Source organism: Dermacentor silvarum, chromosome 6 (genome assembly GCF_013339745.2).
Source record: "Dermacentor silvarum isolate Dsil-2018 chromosome 6, BIME_Dsil_1.4, whole genome shotgun sequence".
In the NCBI taxonomy this organism is placed as follows: domain Eukaryota; kingdom Metazoa; phylum Arthropoda; class Arachnida; order Ixodida; family Ixodidae; genus Dermacentor; species Dermacentor silvarum.
In genome coordinates, this window is record NC_051159.1 from 4669183 (window position 1) to 4693181 (window position 23999).

The 23999-nt window shown below is 50.1% G+C and overlaps 1 pseudogene; it reads left to right on the forward strand.

The window, feature by feature from the left end:
• Positions 1-3362: 3362 nt before the first annotated feature.
• Positions 3363-3530, forward strand: LOC119457132 (U2 spliceosomal RNA; annotated as a pseudogene).
• The last annotated feature ends 20469 nt before the right edge of the window (positions 3531-23999 follow it).

Below are 23999 nucleotides of genomic sequence, written 5' to 3' on the forward strand. Positions count from 1 at the left end.
TGCTTGCTTGCGCGTGGAAGATTGAGTGCGTTCGCTCTCCGTGAGAGCGTGCGTCCCCGCACGCTTCCGCTCGGGCATACGGCGCGCGGCGAAGATTTTATCTATACGGAACCTCACGGCGACGGCGACGGCGACGCCGACGGCAGAAATCCGGTGGAAGTGTCCATATAATTGCTATCGCAATAAAAATTCGTCAGCCCTTCCATTCCGGGAAGATGGATGATAAGTGAAGCATGACCCTTTGTATACCTAACCTTCCCCTTTGCATCCACTTTGTTTACTGCAATGTGTCCTGGATGATCCTGCCTTAGAATTCATACTTGTGTCACTGTTTGTCGGAGCGGATGACACTGATGAGGAACAAGTTGTTGTCGAACCACAAGCGCTTGCGTTCGATGGCGTGGTTAGCAGCATCCGCCCGCCACTGCGGCTTGCGATTCTTCAAAATTAAATTGCTTCAAAATTAAATATGTACGTCACGGTAATACAATGAATGGCTCATAATGCGGCCGAAATGCAAAAACGCCCGTGTGCTTGCGTTGTAGTGCATGTTAAAGAACCCCAGGCGGTCAAAATTAATCCGGAGCCCTCCACTACGGCGTGCCTCATAATCAGAACTGGTTTTGGCACGTGAAACCCCAGAAAGAAGAACCCCCTTAAGCAATGGCTCATATCCCCGTAAACGCGGCCTCCCCATTACGACGACAGAAGAGAAATGAAATTATACGCTGGAATGATGAGCGGCAATGGAGCCAGCTGTGAAAGAAGACGACGACTACGCACGCGAGAGAAATGGCACGAGCGCGTTTGCGCGGTTGCGCCGAGGGCCGCCAACGTGTCAGCTGTGGAAGAAGACGACGACGCTCGAGTCAAACTCATGATGAGTTTTTTTGCGTACACGGACGCCACCGAAATCTGTGCCTTATATAACAAGCTTCGCGTGAAAACTTGGAGGACGCTTAAGATTCCAAGAGCGGAATGCGATAGCGTTAACGGGCCCCGTTCGCATCGTATTTTTCTTTATGGGAAAAATGATGAGTATGAGTATAAGTAAATGATGAGTATGAGACGTGGGAAAGCGAGCTTACAAAGACCAAGCTTACACCGTTCCCCTTAAAGTCGGCTTCACTTTTAAGCACAAATACATTGCTGGGAAGACACTTTTCCAGGGGCAATATGAGCAGTCATATCAAAATGTGAAGGCCCTAAGACATTTTTCTATTATTTTATTAATTGTTTGCTGTTGCCCCGAGGCGCGCGCGTGTTCAAAATTGAGAAAGACTCGACATTGCCCTCAATGTTGCCTAGAACCAAAGTACAGCGAAACACCATCAGAATTGGAGGACGCTTAAACCTCTCCTTTAAGAGTGGAACGCGATGGCACTCAAAGATCCTTGGCTGCTTATCAAGCTTTTTTCTCGTATATTCAAATTACTGTCCGACGCTGTCATATCTGTAAGTTGCAGTTAAGTCGAACCTAACGATTTTTCTGATGGATTTTACTTTGAGAAATTCAATTTTTGTTCACTAACCCCTTGCGCCAGGCGGAGGGCCTGTGTGGTCGGGGTGCGCGGGATGAATTACTCCGCCACGGATGCCACGGATGCCGATGCTTACGCCGACGCTGACGCCCGATTTTCTGCGACACGGGGCGTTTAACGCTGTCGCATTAAAACAGACGTTCCCCGCATCTGTCGGCCACATAGACCTTTAAAGATGACTTCTCCACAGCAACAGCCCTTGCGGGGAGAAGCCTACTTCTGAAATGATTTGCCTCGATAGCATTTCTAGAAAGAGCTACAGATGCGGGAAGTGTGCGGAAGGGCAGCCGTTGGGCCTAGCTCAATTGGTAGAGAACCGCGCGCGTCGCGCAGACTTGCAACGTTTTTCCCACCGTGGCTAAAACTGAACCGATGTAGCACGTCTGAAATTGCACAGCAGTGACTATAGCGAAACAGCACCCTTCGTGGAAAGCGCTCGTAAGACAGTGCGGAGAAAGCAGTGTGGCGTTTGGAAAACAAGAGCGGGTAATTTCGGATGCATTCTCGTGTTTGTGTTCTCCAAGGATTAGCTGTGCAGTCCACTTCGGTCCCAGAAAACATTCAACGAAAAAATTCGTGGGGACGCAACATTCATGTGCGGACATTATGAAATGACGGATTTTTTTTTTCATAAGGCACCACACTACACCCACACAAGCGCCGCCGCGGTCACCCCATGCATCTGCCGCAACCGCCGCTGCAGCCGTGCCGGCGCCTCTAACGCGCGTGACCTTATAAACACAGAAGCACAGGCCATGTGCGCAGGCGCTGTCGCCACGCACTTTCGCCCTCTCATTATTCGTCAAACAGGATTTAAAACAAAGCGCATGAAGGCCAACTTGCTACAATTTTTTCAATGCATAAAAGAGCGTTTTCCTCAAAAAGTAAACTGGAACGCCCATGCATTTCGTCGGACACTTTGAAAATTTATATACCGAAACTGGTTCTGTCCTGAGAATTCGTTCCAAGTGGATACTCCTTGCGAACTGAGCGGCTATAATTCGTAGAGTGAAAGATGTGCCGTAAAATGAAATTAAAAAGTGAATTAGCGTGATTATGTTAATTATTCAATTAGGCGTTTTGATTTCTCTGGGAGTAATGGCCGCCTCATCATGTAGTTTAGATCAAGAATTATAATTGTGCTATCTGCCACAGGCAATTAAAAAAAATTGGTGCAGCTTAAGTGAAACACCCTGTATATGTACCGGGTGTTTTAGCGAACACACTCAAACATTTTTAAAGTTAGCCTGTGGCCCATAGCACAGTTCACTCGTAGTTCATGAGCTGGTCTACTCGAAGAGGCGGGCATTACTTGCACGAAAATTTGAAATTCATTATCGGCAAATGAACAAAAATTCACAAATTAAGTTTTAACTAATTACCTTATGGTACATACTGCAATTTAGAATTTATAGCCATGGAGTTCGCAAGGCGGATCCACTTGGAAAGAACTCTTATGATGTCACCAGATGCAGCTTCGAGATATAAATTCCCAAACTTTGCGGAAAAATGCATTGGCGTTCGAGTTACTTTTGTGCTTCAATGCATAAAACGACGTTTTACTAAGAAAGTAATTGGAACATCAATTCATTTCTGCGCAATGTTCGGGAATTATTATCTCGAAACTGGTGTCATCCTGAGAATTCGTTCTAAGTGGATCCGCCTTGCGAACTCCACGGCTAGAATTTGTAAATTGCAATATGGGCCATAATGTAATTAGTTAGAACTTCATTAGTGATTGTTTTGTTAATGAGTAGATTATGCATTTCAATTTCTTGTGCCGCAGGCAGCCTTTGAAATTTTGTGAAAGTGTTCGCTGAAACACCCTGTATATATAGTGTTTCTCTTACAACGCCGAATTTATGTGGTTCTATTTGGACCCACGACATTAAAGTTATTTTTGGAAGTTGGCGGTGTGCTTTAAGCCTGCTTCACCTCCGCCGCGGGCCGGCCCGGTATTGTGCTATCTCCGGGATCGGCCCACGCATTCCTGTCCATACGTCACGATACGAACGTAAGCCGGCCAGGGTACTCACCATGGCAACGCATGCGGGGCAGGCATGCATGCAGGCATACAGCTTGGCTGTAAAACCACCCGCTGCATAATAGAAGACACCAACGGACACCGGAAAATTTCAGATTTTTAAAGCAAAGCATGTATTTTACGTTATCTAAGTGCGTAACGCTATTGCAGTAGCAGTTTCTTGAGATGTAGGGTCTATAAAGTAGTATCGTAGCTCGAAAAACTAGTAAATTTGTTAACAGTTGGAGTTCAGTCTATGTACACATGGCAAATAAAGGTTGTCATCGTCAGCCTTGCTGGTGGCCCACCACGGCACCCGTGGTATTAGGTGTCGCGGGGAGGGAGAACCAGTCGGGAATGTGGTTCCAGTGAAAGATGAAGTTCCCGAGCGTGCTCACTGTAAGTATGGTCGCCACGATGCTGACCAGCTTGAGCATGAGACCACAGAACACCTGCAGGAGACGCGCCAGCCCAAAGACTCGAGATTATCTCGCGACTGGCAATAGATGGAAAATTGTTATGCGTCAAGGCAGTACTGCACATGATAGTCTGGGCAGTGTTGTAGTAATGAACAAAGAGTACATCTGAACTCTGAACTCCTGAGAATTATAATTAGATTTTTAAGTTCATGAAGGCTCGTTGATCGAGGCAAACATGGGAGACACGGTCTTCCGAAGCTCTTAGATTAAATCTAGCCACATAGGTATAAAACCACATCTGGTGTTGACGACACCTTGTGACGAAATATTCAGAACGCTTATTACATCTCATGTCTCACAAGTATGAGGCATTTACGCCTGCACTTATCTGCAGGCGTAAAAAGGGAGTTTTATGTTTGCACACCCAAAGTTAGGGCACGCTTGGGTGCGCTATTTAGAAAACCCTATAATTACATTTCATTAATTTCAGTTCATATGTTATTATTGTCAGCACTGTCGGGCTATTACAGCAGTGGAGACCGGAGATGAGAATACAGCCACCATCGTTCGCACATCGCTGACACAATACAGATTGCTCGTACACAACTAATACAATGCGAGACTAAACAAACTATAATAATAATATAATAATATAATAATAATAATAATAATAATAATAATAATAATAATAATAATAATAATAACAATAATAATAATAATAATAATAATAATAATAATAATAATAATAATAATCAAGATAGACTCAAATAAAGCCAGAGACAGTAATAAGAATGATGTGAACAGAGGAAGAAAAGCGCACTATAGCCACGCGCACGGGCCAGGGAAACGGGGTTCATTAAAGTATAGTCTCACCGAACAAACGTAACCGGCGGACGCGCAGTCACTGCGTTCTTTACATTATGGTGCCGTGAAACCCGGCAAAGAGACTGCCGTCCGCACAACCGACCATGGAGCGACTACGCCGTCAGCGCAATGCCATTCGAAGCGCCGCTACCCGTGTCATCGCCGCCGCAACCGAAGCCTTGCAAGAAACCGAACCGACGTATACCGACTTGCAAGTGCTCCTGAACGAACTTGATGACAAAGACAATGGCCTCGCTGAAATCAACGCCAGAATCGAAGAGCTCGTGATCGACGACGACGAATACGAAGCGGAATTCACCGAGTCCCTCGAATACCACGAGATGATTCGTCACGCCATCAGCCGGGTTCGTTTTCATCTTCATTCCCGATCACTACCGCCTGCCGCCAGCCCTTTGCCAGGACCGCAAGCAGTGCATCCAGTTTGTACAATCGGTAAGCAGGCGCACGTCAGCGCAAACGCCAGACCACAGTTTGTGCATACAGCAACCGAAGCTCCCGACAGAGGGGAGGGCGCAGCGTCAGCTCATCCTGAACAACGAGAAGGCGAACGCCTACACGAGCCCTCAGATCACGACCAGAAGCGACAAGTTCAACTTGCCCGAAAACGAAACGCTGCCCAAAACCGAAACGCGCAAGCCGTTGAGCCTCGACAAAGTAGATGAAATACAAAACAGCGAACCGAATCGCCATCTCTCTTGCTCCTCGCACGACCGCCACCGCAGCATGAAGACCGACCATCACTGGTAAAGCAGTGCTCGAAACAGTAGCCCCGAGACTAGCATATGCAGAGCGTCAATGACCCGATCCTTCGTGACAGCGCCGGCGTCTTCCACCAGAGGGCTCACATTCATCGACCGACCGTGCTATTTCCCGCCAACTACACCGCAGAGTCCGCCAGATATGCCTGACGACTACAAGCTTGACAACACCCAAAAACGACGAAAGGTGTGCAACTCCACCGGTACTGTCATGTCCTACGGTATAACAATGCGCTGATATACCAGCGGATGCCATCGTGGCACCTACATCAAGAAAAAGACGGACATGGACAACCTGCTCTTCATGTGCAGGTCCAAGGAGACAAAGAAAGAAACTCCTCTGACGGCTCCTCTGGTAATCTGCGCGCCGTTACGTGAAGCCCGCCAACGCGACATGGTGTTGACCCGAGAGCTACTACGCGAGTGGCAATGCGTTGAGCCAAATCAACAGTCGCCAGCTGGAGAACTTCTCGAACAAGAACGGTGCAACTTCGAAGAAGTTTAGAAGACGTGACGTCGCTGTCATCATCAATCATCTCGTCCACTTCTCGCGGGTGGCAGTGTGTGGTGAACAGAGGAAGAAGAAGCTCGCTATAACCACGCGCACGGGCCAGGGAAACGGGGTTCATTAAAGTAGTCGCACCGAACAAACGTAACCGGTGGATGTGCAGTCGCTTCGTTCCTTATAAAGAACAAACAATATCGAGTGGGTTGACAAAGACAACACTTTTTTACAGTTATGTCAAGTAGCAGTACACTGTACAAAAGTAAGGATTAGAATAGCCAAGTTTTTAATAATGACATACTATATAGGTAATCATGGAAAAATTTCATCATTTGTTTTTCTAGAAAGGTACCAAGTACAGGTGGACTTACAACGGGATCGGGTAACTTGTTCCACTCTTTGAAGGACCTCTCACCAGGTGTGGCCATTTTGAAGCGCAGTGCATGAAATGCGCGCTAACGATCCTATCTGCAAAGTATTACACTGCTAGGTGCCGCGAAAATAGCTGACATTTCAAACCAAACGCCGTGCGCCCTTCTCGTCGCGGCCGCCGCGCTACCAGCTGGAGAGTCGACGCCAATCGCACAAGTGCGCCTACGTAAATGGCAGTGCTGTGACGTCGCTCACAGTGGCACGTGACTGAGAATTATTCAAGGCAACAGCAGTTGTTTCATTTGTTGCTCCAATAGACGATTTATAGTTTAGAGAAATGAAACCTACAAACCGAATGGTCCTGCAAATCTTTGTTTTACTCTGTGCCGTAACGAGAGGGGTACTTTCCTTTCGTCTGCTTGTTCCCACGTAGTGCAGTCGCGCGCGCAGAAAACGAAACTATCTGTCATTTCTTCTACCACGTTCCAACGTGTGATCACGCTCTTTGATCCGCTTGCGCCTGCCTCAGTTCTCGTGTATAGCACTGATTTATACAGCTAGTCAGGTGTTCTCGTGCAAAGGTAAAAAAGTATGAATGAATTTACTATTCTTAACGACCACGTAGAATCTATAATCTTGAGGCCCCCAAATTTTACTGTCTGTTTTGTATAGGCCTCAAACAAGAGACAAAAAGCAATACTGTGAATTTACTGAACAATTGCCCAATTATGGCTGTTTCCGTAACAAGCCCTTTCTGTTAATGGGTGACATCAATATTGACATGAGTGCTGATGAATTTTTGGCGAGTAATTATAGACTTCTATAGCAACTTTCGGGTTCAAAAATCACATCAGTGCGCTTACAAGAATAACCACTACAAGTGCAACTCTCCTCGATGTGTGCGTATGTCTAACCTTAACAGAAACGATATTACGGCTGGTAAATTAACATCTGACCTAAGCGATTGCTTAACAGTTTTCTTTGTCGTGCTGCAATTAATCATTAATCAAGAAAAAAAAATTATAATCCTCCGCGGCCTTATAGGAAAATTAACAGTGAAACCCTAGAGAGGTTCTGGAGGTTTTTGAAGGTTCTGAAGGGATAAAAAAGAAGAATGTCATGTACCACGCCTTCGTAAAAACACGTGACCCAGACCTCTCGCAGGATTCCACAAATACAGAAATAACTTGACAGACAACTGAAAGCATCCAAAAGCACGTACTACTGGGCACCTTTTTTCGTGCATCTAAAGCGAACCTCGAAAACTATGGGAAATTAGGAAAGAGGTAAGCCAAAAAAGGCCTTGCCTTGTCGAGTGTCAAGGTATAATTTTGAATGGGGAACCACTGTAACCACTGGAACACTTGATATACATGCGCCATGCACAACTGCATGGCGCATGTAGATCAAGTGTTGTGAACATTTTTCATAAACGCAGCCAAGTGCTGAGGAAAATTGCAGGAAGAAAGGAGCGTTCAATTTACAAATGTAGAAAAATTGCCGGGCTCGATATTTCTACGACCAACAAGTGCACAACAGGTGATGATGTTTATCATGAGATTAAAATAACGAAGCGGCGGCTGGGATAGATGACAGTTAGCTGTGGTCGTGTGCGATATGTTGCCCCACTCATATCTGATACATTATCTCACATCATTATTCTTACCTTGAGCACTGAAATTTTTTCAGATGAGTTAAAAATCACTCGGATGGTACCTCTGTATAAGGGAGGCGAGCCAAACGACTTTTCCTACTATCGGTCGATTTATGCAGTGCTACCTATTTTCAAAAAAAAAAAATATTCGAATGTGTCCTATTAGAAAGAATGGTTGAATTTTGTGCAAAGCGTAGGGCAATTGCAAGCAGACAATGTGGCTTCCAGACAGAAAAATCGGCTGAGCATGGCACTTGTTTACATTAAAGATAAGGTAAATGAAAATATAGAATGAAGAAACTTTGCATTTGGTCTCTTATAGATCTTAAAAAATATTTCAACTTCATTGACCATGACATTCTGTTGCAGAAGTTAGAAAAATATGGCATGATGGGAGTAGGTAACACTTAGATTAAAGACTACCCAAACAAGCATGATCAGATTGTGAAGATAGAAAGAAACAGTGTACTCACCATTACTAAAAACGAAACAGGACGACCACAGGGATCAATATTAGGCCCACTGCTATTCCTCGCTTATATAAATAATATAATCCTTTCCGCTGCAGAACGACGCATTACTACCGAGCAGGTCAATGACATGCTATATTATATACGACGGGACGTCATCCTACCGTCACATAGTCCATGGGCCTCTCTAGTGGTTTTTGTGAAGGAAGAGGATGGTTGCATCCACTTCTGCGTGGATTACTGGCGCATTAATAAGACCACTCGAAAATACCTATATCCCTTGCCGCGGATTGACGATGCCCTTGATTGCTTGCAAGGCGCCGAGTAATTTTCATTTTTATTTTATTATTTATTTCATACTGCTAGCCAGGGTACCAGGCCTTAAGCAGGAGTGGGCATACATAATTTTTGATGACAATACCATGAACGCATCTTTAGATCTGCGTTCATGGTATTGGCAGGTACCCGTGGCAGACATCGATCGTACTGCCTTCCTTACACCTGACGGATTATATGAATTCAATGTCATGCCTTTTGGCTTTTGCCATGCGCCCGCCACTTTAGAGCGCATGATGGACTCGGTGCTGCGCGGCTTAAAGTGACATATATGTATTTGCTACCTGGACGACATTGTCGTCCTTGCTCCAGATTTCGCAACACACCGCGAGCGCCTCAAGCACGCCCTGATAGGCCTAAAGGATGCTGGTCTCCAACTGAATCTCAAGAAGTGCCGCTTCGCTGCACGGCAGCTGACGATTCTCGGCCACGTTGTGTCCAAGGACGGTACATTTCCCGACCCAGCAGCTAAACTTCGCGCCAAACCGACGACAATCAAAGAGTTAATGAGTTTTGCAGGTGTTGTGACATTGCGCGAAGCCAGTGTAGTAGATAACGAGAGCGGTGCGGCGAAGACAACATCGAGAGCGAATGGGTGAGCGCAAGAAGCCGACGATGAAGAAAAGACGCGCGTGAAATCCGACGCGCCTTCAAAACAAAATACTAAAAAGTTGTCGCAGTTTCACCTGAAAGGCGAAGCATCAATTGCGATAGCAAATTTGTGGAGAGCAATACGGAGTAATCATATTAGCTTTATCAGCTGTATAAACTTGGACATGCAGCAGCACCGGCAACACGCAGAACTGTTGTCGACGCCGTCGGCGTTTTGCCCGCGTTCGCTCAAAATGCGTGCGGCGTTGGTGACTGTTGCCGGAGCCTCTGATATAAAAAATGTCACAGTTTCGCCCTAAGGGCGAAGCAATGAATGCGATAGCAACACAGCAATGTCATACGAAGTAAGGTGAGCGGCTTTGGTAGCAACAACACGCAGAACTGTTGTCGACGCCATCGGCGTTTTGCCCGCGTTCGCTCAAAATGCGTGCGGCGTTGGTGACTGTTGCCGGAGCCTCTGATATAAATAGGCACTTGGTGCCGCAGCTAAACGTCGCCTCCCTTCCCTCACCCTCCCCCACGGCCTCTCGCTCGTTGGAAGAAGGCGCGTTTGCTCTACATACATGGTGATTGTGAAGGAGAACAGAGACGCCTACTTCTGCAGCCCTTAAGCGAGCACGGCGCAGAACGCGCGTTTGTTCTCTGCCGTGCGTTCACTCCCCGTGAAAGACGCGCCCCTCGCGCCCTTTCACTCGCACATACAGCGTTCGGCGCGCGGCGACGATTTCTTCTCCAAATGACGTCATACGGAACCTCACGGCGACGGCGACGGCGACAGCGACGGCGACGGCGACGGCGACGCCGACGGCAGAAATCTGCTTTTGAGTGTCCATATAATTGCTATCGCAATAATAGGCACTTGGTGCCACAGCTAAACGTCGCCTCCCTTCCCTCCCCCACGGCCTCTCGCGCGTCGGAAGAAGGCGCGTTTGCTCTACATATATGGTGATTGTAAAGGAGGAAAGAGACGCCTAATTCTGCAGCCCTTAAGGGAGCACGGCGCAGAACGCGCGTTTGTTCTCCGCCGTGCGTTCACTCCCCGTGAAAGCGCGCGTCCGTCGCGCCCTTTCACTCGCACATACAGCGTTCGGCGGCGCGCGGCGACGATTTCATCTCCATTGACGTCATACGGAACCTCACGGCGATGGCGACGGCGACGGCGACGCCGACGGCAGAAATCTGCTTTTGAGTGTCCATATAATTGCTATCGCAATAAAAAGAAAGCGACCGTTAAGGGCCGTACACGATGGCTGACGTAGGAGAAAAGGAAGGACGAAGAAGAGATGTGGGAGAGACCCTAGAACGGCGTGGTGGAGTTCGGACGCAAGCGAGCGCCGAAGAAGTCAGCGTCCGTCGGGAGCGGGAGTAAGCCGTCGGGCCATGGGGCCGAGCTTCCAGACTCCTACCGGCAGAACCTGGTCTGCCTATCCTCCGGATCTAGGACAAGGTCCCACCGCGTGACTGGAGTGAGCTGTCGGGCCACGGGCTCGAGCTTCCAGACTACTATAGGCAGAACCTCGACTGCCTAACCTCCTGAGCCAGCAGAAGGTCCCTTCACGTGATAACCTGGAGTTCGCTCAGGGAGCGACCAGTGCCTTCCTTCGACGACGGCTCGGCGTTCCTTACCGACGCGACCATGTGCCTGAACTGTTGGTGAGCCGCACCCATGAACGTCAGCGACTGAAAAGCCATGAGCGTCAGCGACGAAAAAAAAAAAACCCCTCATCCTCCTACCGGTTCTTTACAGCCACTTCCGTGCCCTGCACATCCGTTCGACCGTGTCGGCATTGATCTATATGGACCCCTGCCATTCAGTACTGCAGGAAACTGGTGGGTTATCGTCGCCGTCTACCACCTCACACGGTACACCGAAACTGCCGCTCTGCCCACCACCAGAGCACAGGACGTCGCATCATTCCTTCTTAACCAGGTTTATGTTTCGACATGGCCCTCCGCGCGAACTCCAGAGCGATCGCGGCCGTGCCTTCCTATCTCACGTGGTTGAAGCCCTGCTTCATCAGTGCCATATCGTCCATCGCACCAGCACGGCCTACCACCCTCAGACAAATGGCCTCACTGAGCGGTTTCACCGACCAAATTCTGACAAAAATCGGCAAAATTTACCATATTTTACTGGAAAGTTTACTATTTAGTTGTTCATTAAATTTATTTTACTTGAATGTTCTAGAGTTGTACTTTGCAGTAAAAATCTATTGTGCCAATTCTCTTGGCAGTGGGCATACGCAGCGTGGGACTACAACGTGAATTTTCCAACCACTGAGTGCATGACTCTGTTGTCCATTCCTTAACCCCATTATAAATATTGTCTTTGACGCCATGGCTGGAGCTTGAAGAAGTCGCAAGAAAGCATGAGCGATCTTTACCACGCCGTTGTACGTTCCCTGCTGCGTGGAAGTGAGTAATAATTGGCTCGGGTGCTCAGAACAGCATTGTCGCGCATCTGGTATGATTTGTTCAACGTGTTCAAAAAGTTTACAACCTGCGATGCCCAAATACCATTTCACGTCAAGAAAAATTGTAACAAATTGTGGACATTTATTTCCGGTCACGGATAGTAAGCACAGTTGCAGAACACAAACATAGAAATGCTTTTTTTTTCAAGTATAACTTAATTACTGTAATAATTCATAATTAGTAATTGGCTTGCTAAGCTATCCAGCGCTGAACCTCTGTAGGATATATGTTTATTCAGAAAATCGTGAACAAATTGGCCAGGACGCTGGCGAATTGGAAAATGCCTGATAAAGCGCAGCTACTCCAGCATATATCACTAAATCCTATATATATATATATAGTGTGAGCGCTAACTGTGCAGTTCATCATCGTCTTCATCTGTATATACCCATCCTCATAATCATCATCATTTGTCGGGTTGGTGCTCGTTGGTTGTCTCGCGCTGTGTTAAAAATACAAGAGCGTATATATATATATATATATATATATATATATTGTAATGAAAAAGAGTAACCTGTGCCTCAGTAGCATCGCCACCGGCATGAGCTCGTGGTTGCTGTCCTTGGCCGAACGCTTGCGACTGCTACCCGTTCGCCTGCATCAGTTGCTAATAAACCTCTTAGCAAGTGGTGGAGTCTGCTGGGTTTCGACCACCCTGGAACTTCGGAGTCGCACTCTACCCCCCATCATGCCCGAGGACGCAAGCGGCACTCCTCGGCGCCGCCCACCCTGGTTTGTGCCGGCGCCTTGCGTCTGCGAGATCCCCCTATCTTCTCCGGCACAGATGAAAATGACGTTGAAGATTGGATCTCCTCATACGACCATTGGGACGATGCTACCAAGTTGAGAACCGTAACATGCTATCTCTCGGACGTTGCGAAACTATGGTTTCTAAACCATGAAGGCGACCACACTACGTGGTTGGTATTCAAGACCATGTTTACCCAAGTTTTCGGTCGGCCAGCAGTAAGAAAGCTCCGTGCAGAACACCGTTTGCGCACACGATCTCAAGAGATCGGAGAGAATTTCACGAGTTACATTGAGGACATTGTTGACCTTTGCAAACGGGTGAACGCGTCGATGCCAGAGGAGGAGAAGATCAAACATATAATGAAGGGTATTGACGACGACGCATTCCAAATGTTATTATCGAAGAGTCCTCGCACTGTCGTTGAAGTGATGAAATTGTGTCAGAGTTACGACGAGTTGCGCAGGCAACGGCTTCACACCAGACGTCCCCCTGCGCCCGCCGACTCTGTGTCCATGCCTTGATGTCAGCGACGACTAGCTACCCTGTTTCTGAAGATTCAGGAATTCGTTCGCGCAGGGGTCGCTCGCCAGCTATATTTGATGGCTTGCGTCCCGGAACCACCACCCGCTTTGGCACCTACGATCCGCGACTTCATCCAGGAGCAAGTTTTCGCAAGCCATTCCTCCAGCACGTGATCCGACGCCCGTGCCTGCACCTCTCACGTACGCAGAAGCAGTTGCCCGACCTCGCCCACAAACGCTCTCACCGCCCGCTATGCATCGACCACCGACCTTTTCGCCGCTTCCTATGCCGTTACCAGATCGACAGCATTTTCCGACTTCTCAGCCACGAGTCGGAGCTTACCCCCAACAATGGCGCACCTTCGATGACCGTCCAATATGTTTTGCTTGTGGTGGTGCTGGTCATGTGGCGCGCCATTGCCGTCGTCGCATGCTTCCTTTCCCGAACATCTGGCGAGCGCCACGTCGTTCCCCGCTCAATTTTCGTCTTCGCCTTCCAGCCTTCCTACCTCTTCCTTTTGTCCTGATCGCTCACCTGCGCCTACCCGCCGCTCACCATCTCCACGTCGTCGCTCGCTTTCTCCGATGCGTCGCCGTGCCGGACCCACCGAGCAGGAAAACTGATGGACGCAGTTCCCGAGGCACGAACTGCGTCTACGTCGAAATGCTCAAGTCCTCGTCCGTCTCCAGCCAACGTAATTGAAGTGTATGTCGAAGGAGTCGCCGTCCTGGCACTTGCCGACACAGGAGCAGCCGTATCCGTAATTTCCGCCCCATTCTGTCGCATACTAAGACAACTTCTGACGCCTTTATCCGACCTCTCCTTTCGAACCGCGACCGCTCAAAACATTACGCCTCGCTGCCTGTACTGCGCGAATATTCATTTAAGGAGTTCTGTATACCGTCGAATTCGTCGTGCTGCCCTCGTGTTCCCATGACATTATATTAGGCTGGGACTTCCTTGCAAATAACAACGCCGTTATTGACTGTTTCCATGCCGAACTTCAACTTTCTGCGCTTCACGATTTTGAGACAATCGACGACCACCCTTCTAGTGATAAGCTGTTTGTGTCCGAAGACAATGCCGTTCCTCCGTGCTCTTCCCTGCTTGCCCCTGTGTCGTGCGCCGCTATTTCTGAGGGCACTGTTCTCTTGTTACGCCCTCTAAAGTGTTCCTTCGCCGCAAATGTTCTCCGCTGCCCTTTTCTCTCCTTACTCTTCGCCACGAAGATGCTTGTCGACAATCCCATGGCGTGCCCTTTACCTTTATTTCATGGCGAATGCCTAGGCCTTGTTCAGCCAGTCGACACCTTTTGCATCTTTGACGCTCCTGCCGCTTCTACTTCTACGGACCTTGGCGCACTTTCTTGTGACCCTGCGGTTGATCAGTCCCTCCTCGACGCTTTCAACCGCTCCATCGACGATGAAACGTCATCTTCACAAAGAAGCCAGCTGCTCAATCTGCTGCAGAAGTTCCGCGCCTCATTTAACAGCCCTGCTTCCGGTTTGGGTCGCACATCAACCGTTTTTCACCAGATAGATACCGGCAGTCATGCACCTCTACGGCAACGCCCTTATCGGGTATCCGCCTCGGAGCGCCGTGTAATTGATGACCAGGTTGATGACATGATCAAGCGCGGCGTTGTACACCTTCGAACAGTCCCTGGGCGTCACCGGTCGTTCTTGTTAAGAAAAAGGATGGCTCTATTCGGTTCTGCATCGACTGCCGACGTCTGAACAAGATAACGCGCAAGGACGTTTACCCGTTACCGCGCATCGACGACGCCCTCGACTGTTTGCAGGGAGAGGAGTTCTTTTCTTCGCTGGATTTACGTTCCGGATACTGGCAAGTCCCTATGGCACCATCTCATCGACATAAAACAGCATTTGTGAGACCTGACGGATTATATGAATTTACCGTGATGCCTTTCGGCCTGTGTAAAGCTCCAGCCACCTTTGAGAGGATGATGGATAATATTTTACGCGGTCTCAAATGGAACACGTCTCTGCTACCTGGACAACGTCGTTGTCTTTTCCGCTGATTACCATACACATCTCAGCCGTCTCGAGCACGTTCTGAAATGTCTTACTGACGCGGGACTTCAACTCAACTTAAAAAAAAATTGTTTTGGTGCCCGAAGGCTCACCATTCTTGTCCATGTTGTCTCGCGAGACGGCATTCTTCCGGACTCAGCCATGCTCCGCGCCGTCGCTGACTTTCCAAAACCGAAGAAGTTAAAGGAGCTTCGAAGTTTCGTTGGTTTATGCTCGTATTTCCGACGTTTCATTCGAAATTTCGCATCCATAAGTGCACCCCTGACAGACCTTCTAAGCGGCGACAACGAACGTTCAGCTTGGTCGCCCGTCTGCAATGACGCCTTCACGAAATTACGCCGCCTGCTAACCTCGCCACCTATCCTCTGCCACTTCGACCCTGCCGCCCCCACCGAGGTCCACACCGATGCCAGCGGCGTCGGACTCGGTGCCGTGCTCGCGCAACGGAAGGCGGGGTTCGATGAATATGTCGTCGCCTATGCGTGCCGAAGTCTGCCAAAAGCCGAGGCTAATTACTCGGGGACCGAGAAAGACTGTTTAGCCATTATTTTGGCCCTTGGGAAATTCCGCCCTTATTTGTATGGTCACACTTTCGACGTCATCACTGACCACCACGCCCTTTGTTGGCTGTCCACCCTCAAGGACCCATCTGGTCGACTTGCTCGCTGGGCCCTTAAGCTACAGGAGTACGACATCCGCGTTCTTTACCGTTATGGCCGCAAACACACGGACGCTGACGCCCTTTCTCGCTCACCGGTCGCAGCTGACAACGCTTGCCTATCCGTCCTTGAGCCCGCACTTACATCCCATGCACTGCACAACATGCCGTCGGAGCGGCGTAAGGATCCCTGGATCAGTGCTCTCATCACCATCCTTTCTGATCCATCCACCTCTTCACCATCTCGCGCTCTTCGCCGCCAGGCTACCCACTTCTGCATTCGCGATGGCCTTCTTTATCGTCGTAATTACCTTTCTGACGGACGCAAGTGGCTTTTTGTGATACCCCGACATCTCCGTGACCTTATTTGCGACGCTTTCCACGCCGACCCACAGTGCGCGCATGCCGGCCTCTTCAGGACCTACGCTCGGCTACGCCTCCGATTTTATTGGTGCGGCATGTATAACTACGTGCGAAATTTCGTTCGCTCCTGTACTCAGTGCCAACGTCGAAAATTACTTCCCGGACAAGTCTACCCGTCACAACCCCTTCCCTGCCCTAGTCGTCCCTTTGGTCGTGTTGGTATTGACATATACGGACCGCTACCATCCACTCCAGCAGGGAACGGCTGGATTATTGTTGCCGTGGATCACTTGACCCGCTATGCTGAAACCGCCGCTCTGCCGACTGCCACCGCCCGCGACGTTGCATCGTTTCTGTTACACCATTTCGTTCTGCGCCACGGTGCCCCTCGCGAACTTCTGAGCGATAGAGGCCGAGCCTTTCTTGCCGATGCTTTGAAGGCACTACTCGACGAATGCCGAATCATTCACCGCACAAGTACAGCGTACCATCTGCAAACTAACGGCATGACAGAACGCTTCAACCGTACTCTTGGTGATATGCTATCAATGTACGTCGCCTCTGATCATTCAAATTGGGACCAAGTTCTCCCTTTCGTGACGTATGCGTGCAATACTGTGGCCCAAGCAACTACTGGATTTTCTCCGTACTTTCTCCTTTATGTCCGAGAACCATCTAATACGTTCGATACAATTCTTTCATATAAACCTGATGCGTCCGAAAGTACTACGCTGTCTGAAGCTGCTCGACATGCTGAGGAATGCCGCCAGCTTGCCCGCTCTTTTTCCACCGAAGACCAGTGGCAGCAGCAATCCCGTCAACCTGCCGACCGTTCTGCACCAACATTTTCCCCTGGCTCTCTGGTCTGGCTTCGGGTACCCGCTACCACTCCGCAAAACTCGTCGTGAAATACTTCGGACCCTACCGCGTTCTGGAGCAAACGTCCTCCGTCAATTACCTCGTGGAGCCCCTCAAGCCACCGACAGGCCTGCGCAATCGCGGCCGCGAACTTGTCCACGTCTGTGGACTAGTAGCGTACTACGACCCACTAGTAGTGTCTTCGCCTTGAGCCGCCAGGATGGCGCCTTTTTCGGCGGAGGGCCATTGTAATGAAGTAGAGTAACCTGTGCCTCAGCAGCATCGCCACCGGCATGAGCTCGTGCTTGCTGTCCTTGGCCGAACGCTTGTGACTGCTACCTGTTCACCGTGCATCCGTTGCTAATAAACCTCTTAGCAATATATATATTTATATACAATATATATATATATATATATATATATGTATACATATTGTGAGCGCTAACTGTGCAGTTCATCATCGTCTGCATGTGCATATACCCATGCTCATAATCATAATCACAGGGGCCTGTGTAACAAGAGAGCAGTTTTTCAGAAAAGGCCAACTTTACGCGATGGTGACCAAAGCAACACGAGGGTGCCGGGCGCAAAATGCACATCACGGTGACGGAGGTCATAGCGTTGCTTCTGTTTGTCTTGAGACACTCGCAGACGAGCACGCGCAAGTTGGCGAGCATGGTCAGCACGGGCGATTGCATCACGGGCATAAGCGCTAGTTGAAGGTGTAGTGGACGGAAGCAGAGTGTTTAGTGGTAGCGTCGGTTCTCGGCCATAGAAGAGGTAAAACGGGGAAAAGCCAGCAGTTTCAAGACGGGAAGAGTTGTACGCAAAGGTAATGTAAGGTAGAGCCAGGTCCCAGTCACGGTGGTCGGCTGAAACGTATTTAGATAGCATGTCTGTAAGGGTACGGTTCAAACGTTCAGTGAGGCCGTTCGTTTGTGGGTGATAGGAGGTGGTAATTTTATGCTATATTGAGCAGGCACGCATGATGTCGTCAACGACTTTGGACAAAAACGTACGGCCACGGTCGGTGAGCATTTGACGCGGAGCACCATGCATCAAAATAATATCGTGTAGGAGGAAGTCCGCAACATCAGTAGCGTAACTGGTCGGAAGAGCGCGTGTTATGGCGTAGCGGGTCGCGTAGTCCGCAGCGACGGCAACCCACTTGTTGCCTGATGTAGATTCCGGAAATGGGCCGAGAAGGTCTAAGCCGACACGATGGAAGGGCTCGGCAGGGATGTCGAGCGGCTGCAGGTAACCAGCGGGGAGCTGGGAAGGCTTCTTGCGTCGTTGGCAAAGTTCACAAGCGGCGACGTAACGCCGTACGGAACGTGCAAGGCCCGGCCAGAAAAAACGGCGACGTACTCGGTCATAGGTTCGAGATACGCCAAGGTGTCCTGCCATTGGAGCGTCATGAAGCTCTTCTAGAACGGTTGAGCGAAGGTGTTTAGGTAAGACAAGTAGGAACTCAGAGCCGTCCGGATGAAGGTTACGACGGTATAGAGTACCGTCGCGGAGGACGAAGAGGCGTAGAGTAGCATCGGCCGGAGCGTGTTCAAAACGGTCGATGAGTGCTCTGATGTAGGCATTACGACGTTGCTCGTCGGCGAAATTAAGGAGCTTGGATACTGAGAAAACGCAAGCAGCACTGTCAATATTGGAGGAGTCAGAGTCGTCAACAGGGTAACGCGACAAGCTGTCAGCGTCTTGGTGCAGGCGGCCAGACTTGTAGACCACGGAATAAGAAAACTCTTGTAGCCTCAAAGCCCATCGACCAAGCCGGCCTGTAGGATATTTTAGCGATGAGATCCATCAGAGGGCATGATGGTCAGTGACTACGGAGAAAGGACGACCGTAAAGGTAAGGTCGGAACTTCGCAACTGCCAAGACTACAGCAAGGCATTTCCTTTCCGTAATGGAATAGTTGCGCTCCGATGGTGATAGGAGACGGTTTGCATAAGCAATAACGCGATCCTGGCCACGCTGACGCTGGGATAAGACGGCACCGACGCCATGACCGCTGGCATCTGTACGCAATTCTGTAGGGGCATCAGGGTCGAAGTGGGCGAGAATGGGTGGTGAGGTGAGAAGAGTGACGAGACGAGAGAAGGCGGTGGCTTCTGAAGTACCCCACGAAAATTGTATGCCTTTCTTCAACAGATTAGTGAGGGGTCTAGCAATTGCCGCAAAATCTTGAACAAAACGGCGAAAGTACGAGCATAGCCCAACAAAACTGCGAACATCTGCGGCTGTCTTCGGAACCGGGAAGTCTCGGACAGCGCGAGTTTTGTCGGGATCAGGCTGTACTCCGGAAGCGTCGACGAGATGGCCCAGAACCGTAATTTGGCGGCGGCCAAAACGACATTTGGACGAGTTGAGTAGCAGCTTCGCCTTTCGAAATACATCAAGTATAGTTGTTAGACGCTCAAGGTGAGTGTCGAACGTTGGCGAGAAGACGATGACGTCGTCGAGGTAACAGAGACACGTGGACCATTTAAAACCCTGGAGCAAGGAGTCCATCATACGCTCAAAGGTGGCAGGGGCATTGCATAATCCAAACGGAACTACTTTAAATTGGTATAGGCCATCAGGTGTTATGAACGTGGTTTTTTCTCCGTCCATATCGTCAACAGCAATCTGCCAGTATAGAGAGCGAAGATCAATACAAGAGAAATAGCTGGAACCATGACGGCAGTCAAGGGCGTCGTCGATACGTGGGAGCGGGTAGACGTCCTTCTTAGTAATTTTGTTCAAATGACGGTAGTCTACACAGAAGCGCCACGTGCCGTCCTTCTTTTTAACCAACACCTACAGGTGACGCCCAGGGACTCGAAGAAGTCTCAATGTCTTTATCTAGCATTTTGTTTACTTCATTTTGAATTACTCGGCGTTCCGTCGCAGAAACTCGATATGGTCGTCGGTGAATGGGCGTAGCATCGCCAGTAGGAATCCGATGCTTGACCGCGAGCGTCTGGCCTAAAGGCCGATCGTCGAAGTTGAAAATATCTCGGTACGACGATAACACTTGGCAAAGGTCTTCAGCCTGCGCAGAGGACAGGTCTGCCGCAACCATTTTCTTTATGTTGCGATCGGCGCCCGAGGCTGGCGCGAGGGGCCCGCCATGTTCGGAAGAACCATCGGTTGATAAAGCTGCCACTTGATGGTCACCGAGACAATCAACCTTGGCAAGGCAAATACCTTGCGGGAGAATTTGCTTTGCCAATCCAAAGTTAAAGATAGGCATTCGAGTGCAGTTGTCATTAATAGTAAGAACACTGTGAGGCACGGTGACGTCATACTGTAGTGGAATGTCGGGCAGAGGAGTGACTAGGTACTCGCTATCAGGAACAGGTGGGGATGACATCAGTTCAACATAGGCTAATGACTTTGGCGGCAGGCGAATAAAGCCGGTGGGGCGTAAGCGGCACTGGGGTGCATCAGGAGGTTCTGCGAGAATCGGCAACTCAAGGCGAAGGGTACTGGCAGAGCAGTCAATAAGAGCAGAATGCGCGGAGAGAAAATCGAGGCCGAGAATTAGGTCGTGGGGGCAATGAGCAAGCACGGTGAAGAGTACAGGAGTGTGGCAGCCGGTGATGCTGACACGGGCCGTACACATGCCGACGATAGGGACAGTACCTCCATCCGCAACGCGGACGACGCGTGTCGACGCTGGGGTGAGGAGCTTTCTGAGTCGTCGTCGGAAGGCAGCACTCATAATAGAAATATGGGCTCCGGTATCGATCAGTGCAGTGACACGATAGCCGTCAACGTCAACGTCAAGAAGGTTTTGGTTCGTAGGCAACGTGAGCAGAGGATTGGAGGGCAGGGTCGACAACGCAGCTTCACCTCCAGAAGCTGCAGTGGCTAATTTTCCGGCTGGATCCGGGAGGCGATGGGAGGCGAAGAAAAGCGGCGGGGTTGGGGCGAACGAGACTGATGGCGTCGAGGGGAGGGCGAGCGGCTGTAGCGAAGGTTCGGAGCTGGGGCATCAACGGCAGCGGGTTCATGGCGGGTAGCATAGGGAGCAGTAGGTCGAAAGGTACGGGAATAAGCGTCGGCGTACGTCCGTGCAGGTGGTGGCCATCGGTTGCGGCAGTGACGAGCGACGTGGCCGATGCGACAGCAGTGGAAGCAGATCGGCCTGTCATCGGCGGTACGCCATTCGGACGGGTTGCGGTATGGAGCAGAAAATGACTGCCGGGGACGAGGAGGGCAGCTAGAGAACTGGTGAACGCTGGGTTGAGTGGTTCAGACCCATGTTCTCAAATTCCTGTCGTACGACGGCCTGAATCATTGCAATCGTGGCTGCAGGCGGATCGGGAGGCGTCGCGTAGAAGGCTGGTGAACAGGTGGCCTCAAGCTCGCGGCGAACAATACGGGTTACGTCGTCACAGGTGGTCGTCTGACGAGGTCGACCCTCACATGTCGACGTAGCAGCAGTGTTTGGTAGCCACGTGATGTGGTGAGAGATACGGCGGCTCTTATCCTGTTCAAGGCGACGGCATTCTTTGATGACGGCGTCGATAGTCGAGACGTTGCCGAAAACAAGCAAATTGAAAGCGTTGTCGGCGATGCCCTTTAGCACATGTGCCACTTTATCTGCTTCAGACATAGTGCGTCCGCTTTGCGGCATAGAGCCAAAACGTCGAGGATGTATGAAACGTAGGGCTCCGTAGATGTCTGAACACGGAACGCAAGAGCCTTTCTCGCGGCAACCTTGCGCCCAATGGGGTCGCCGAACAGTTTCCCGTAGCTTCTCTTTGAAGCTGTCCCAACTGGTTAACTCATCTTCGTGCGTTTGGTGCCACACGCGTGGGGTGCCGCCGAGATAAAAGATGACATTGGCGAGCATAATCGTTGGGTCCCACCTGTTATTAGTACTGGCGTACTCATAGAGCTTGAGCCATTCATCAACGTCCTGTCCCTCCAGGCCAGAGAACACACCAGGGTCGCGATGTTGGGCAACCGTGACGATTGGAGCAGGCGGACGAGCCGAAGCAGTTGCAGACGCGGTCTCGTCACCGGGAGGCATGGTGACAAGCTCGATGTACCGACCACTTCGGAGTTCCATGGCGAGGACGGGGATCGCAATCCTCCACCAGAATGTTACGTGTGGAAAGACACACACGAAAGAGGCTATTTACAATATATTTACACTGGAATCAAACCGCCAGGCCGACACCTTGCTCGCGCCAAAAGGCCAGACACACTTCATCGTCTTTCTCGCGGCGGCTCGTCTCTTGAGCATCTCTAGATGATATCGCAATAATATCTCTCGTTTCTGCCGCCGGCGCCAGCATGATGAACGACGGGGCTATTCCGCCTATGATCGAGAGAGACTATGTGCCCAGATCGGACGCCTACGTTCCAGGGCCCTATATATCCTCGTCACGTCGCTCGCCCTCCCCTCCGTTATCCCAAAACATGTCCCGGTCTTCTCGCTCACCCCGTCATCGTTCCCCGTCTCCGTTCCGCTGTACTTCATCGTCCGGTGTCCTGCCTCCACTTCTTTCGACAACCATCCGGAAAACTAGACGCTGCAGTTTTTGGAGGAGAAACTGTTTGTTTGCGAACTGTCCCAATTCCTCCTGCTCTCCCGACTAATTTAGTCGCTGTTTGTGTGGAAGGTGTTTCTGTCGACGCTCTCATTGACACTGGCGCCGCCATTTCTGTTGTTCATCGTGTACTATGCTTCCGTCTACGAAAAGTGCAAACTCCGTATGTTGGTCCGGTCATATGTGGCGCCAACGACAGTCCGATTTACCTTACCGGACAGTGTACTGCTCGTGTCCTCATCGACGGAATTCGCCATCATATACAGTTTACTGTGCTTCCGTCGTGCGCTCATCCGATCATCTTAGGCTGGGATTTCTTGTCAGCTGCATCTGCTATCATTTCGTGCGGACAACCACTTATACATATTACGGACACCGAGCTCTGTGACGCTGCCGATTCCTCGCCGCCCCACCTTGTCGCAGCGGCAGATTTTGTTCTTCCACCCGCCCAAGCCCGCATTCTCACCATTAGATCTAGCGAAAATATCGACGGCGACGCAGTGGTTTCCCCTTCTCAGCGCAGCATTTTTCGGGGAATCGCCATCGCTTCTTGTCTAGTGCGTTTCTCACGCGGCTGCGCCAGTCTGACCGCCTACAACACGACGTCAGAGCCACTTCTGCTGCCGGAGGGGTCCACTGTTGCCATGCTTATCGACGCAGCACCAGTATGTGTCGTCACTGCTTCGCCTGTTTCCTCCTTCGCCGAGTGTACGCCCACGGACGGTTTACCCAGTGCTCTCAGGGCCACTGTGAGTTCAGATCTGACCCAACTCAGACTGATGCCTTGCTGACCATCTTAAGGAAACACCAACCTTGCTTTGACGTGTGTTCGGATGGCTTGGTAAAACAACCGTGGCCACTCATCACATCGAACCGACGGATCCCGCGTCATTCGTCGCCGCCCTACCGTGTATCGTCTGCTGAACGGAAAGTTATAGAAGACCAAGTCAACGACATGCTCGCACGGAACGTTACAAGGCCTTCAGCAAGCCCGTGGTCGTCTCCTGTTGTCCTAGTTAATAAAAAAGGACGGTTCGGTACGCTTTTGCGTCGATTATAGGGCACTAAACAAAATTACCCGTAGGACGTATTTCCTATGCCCGTATTGACGATGCTTTGGATACCTTACAAGGTGCCGAATACTTTTCGAGCCTCGGCTTGCGTTGTGGATATTAGCAATCCCGG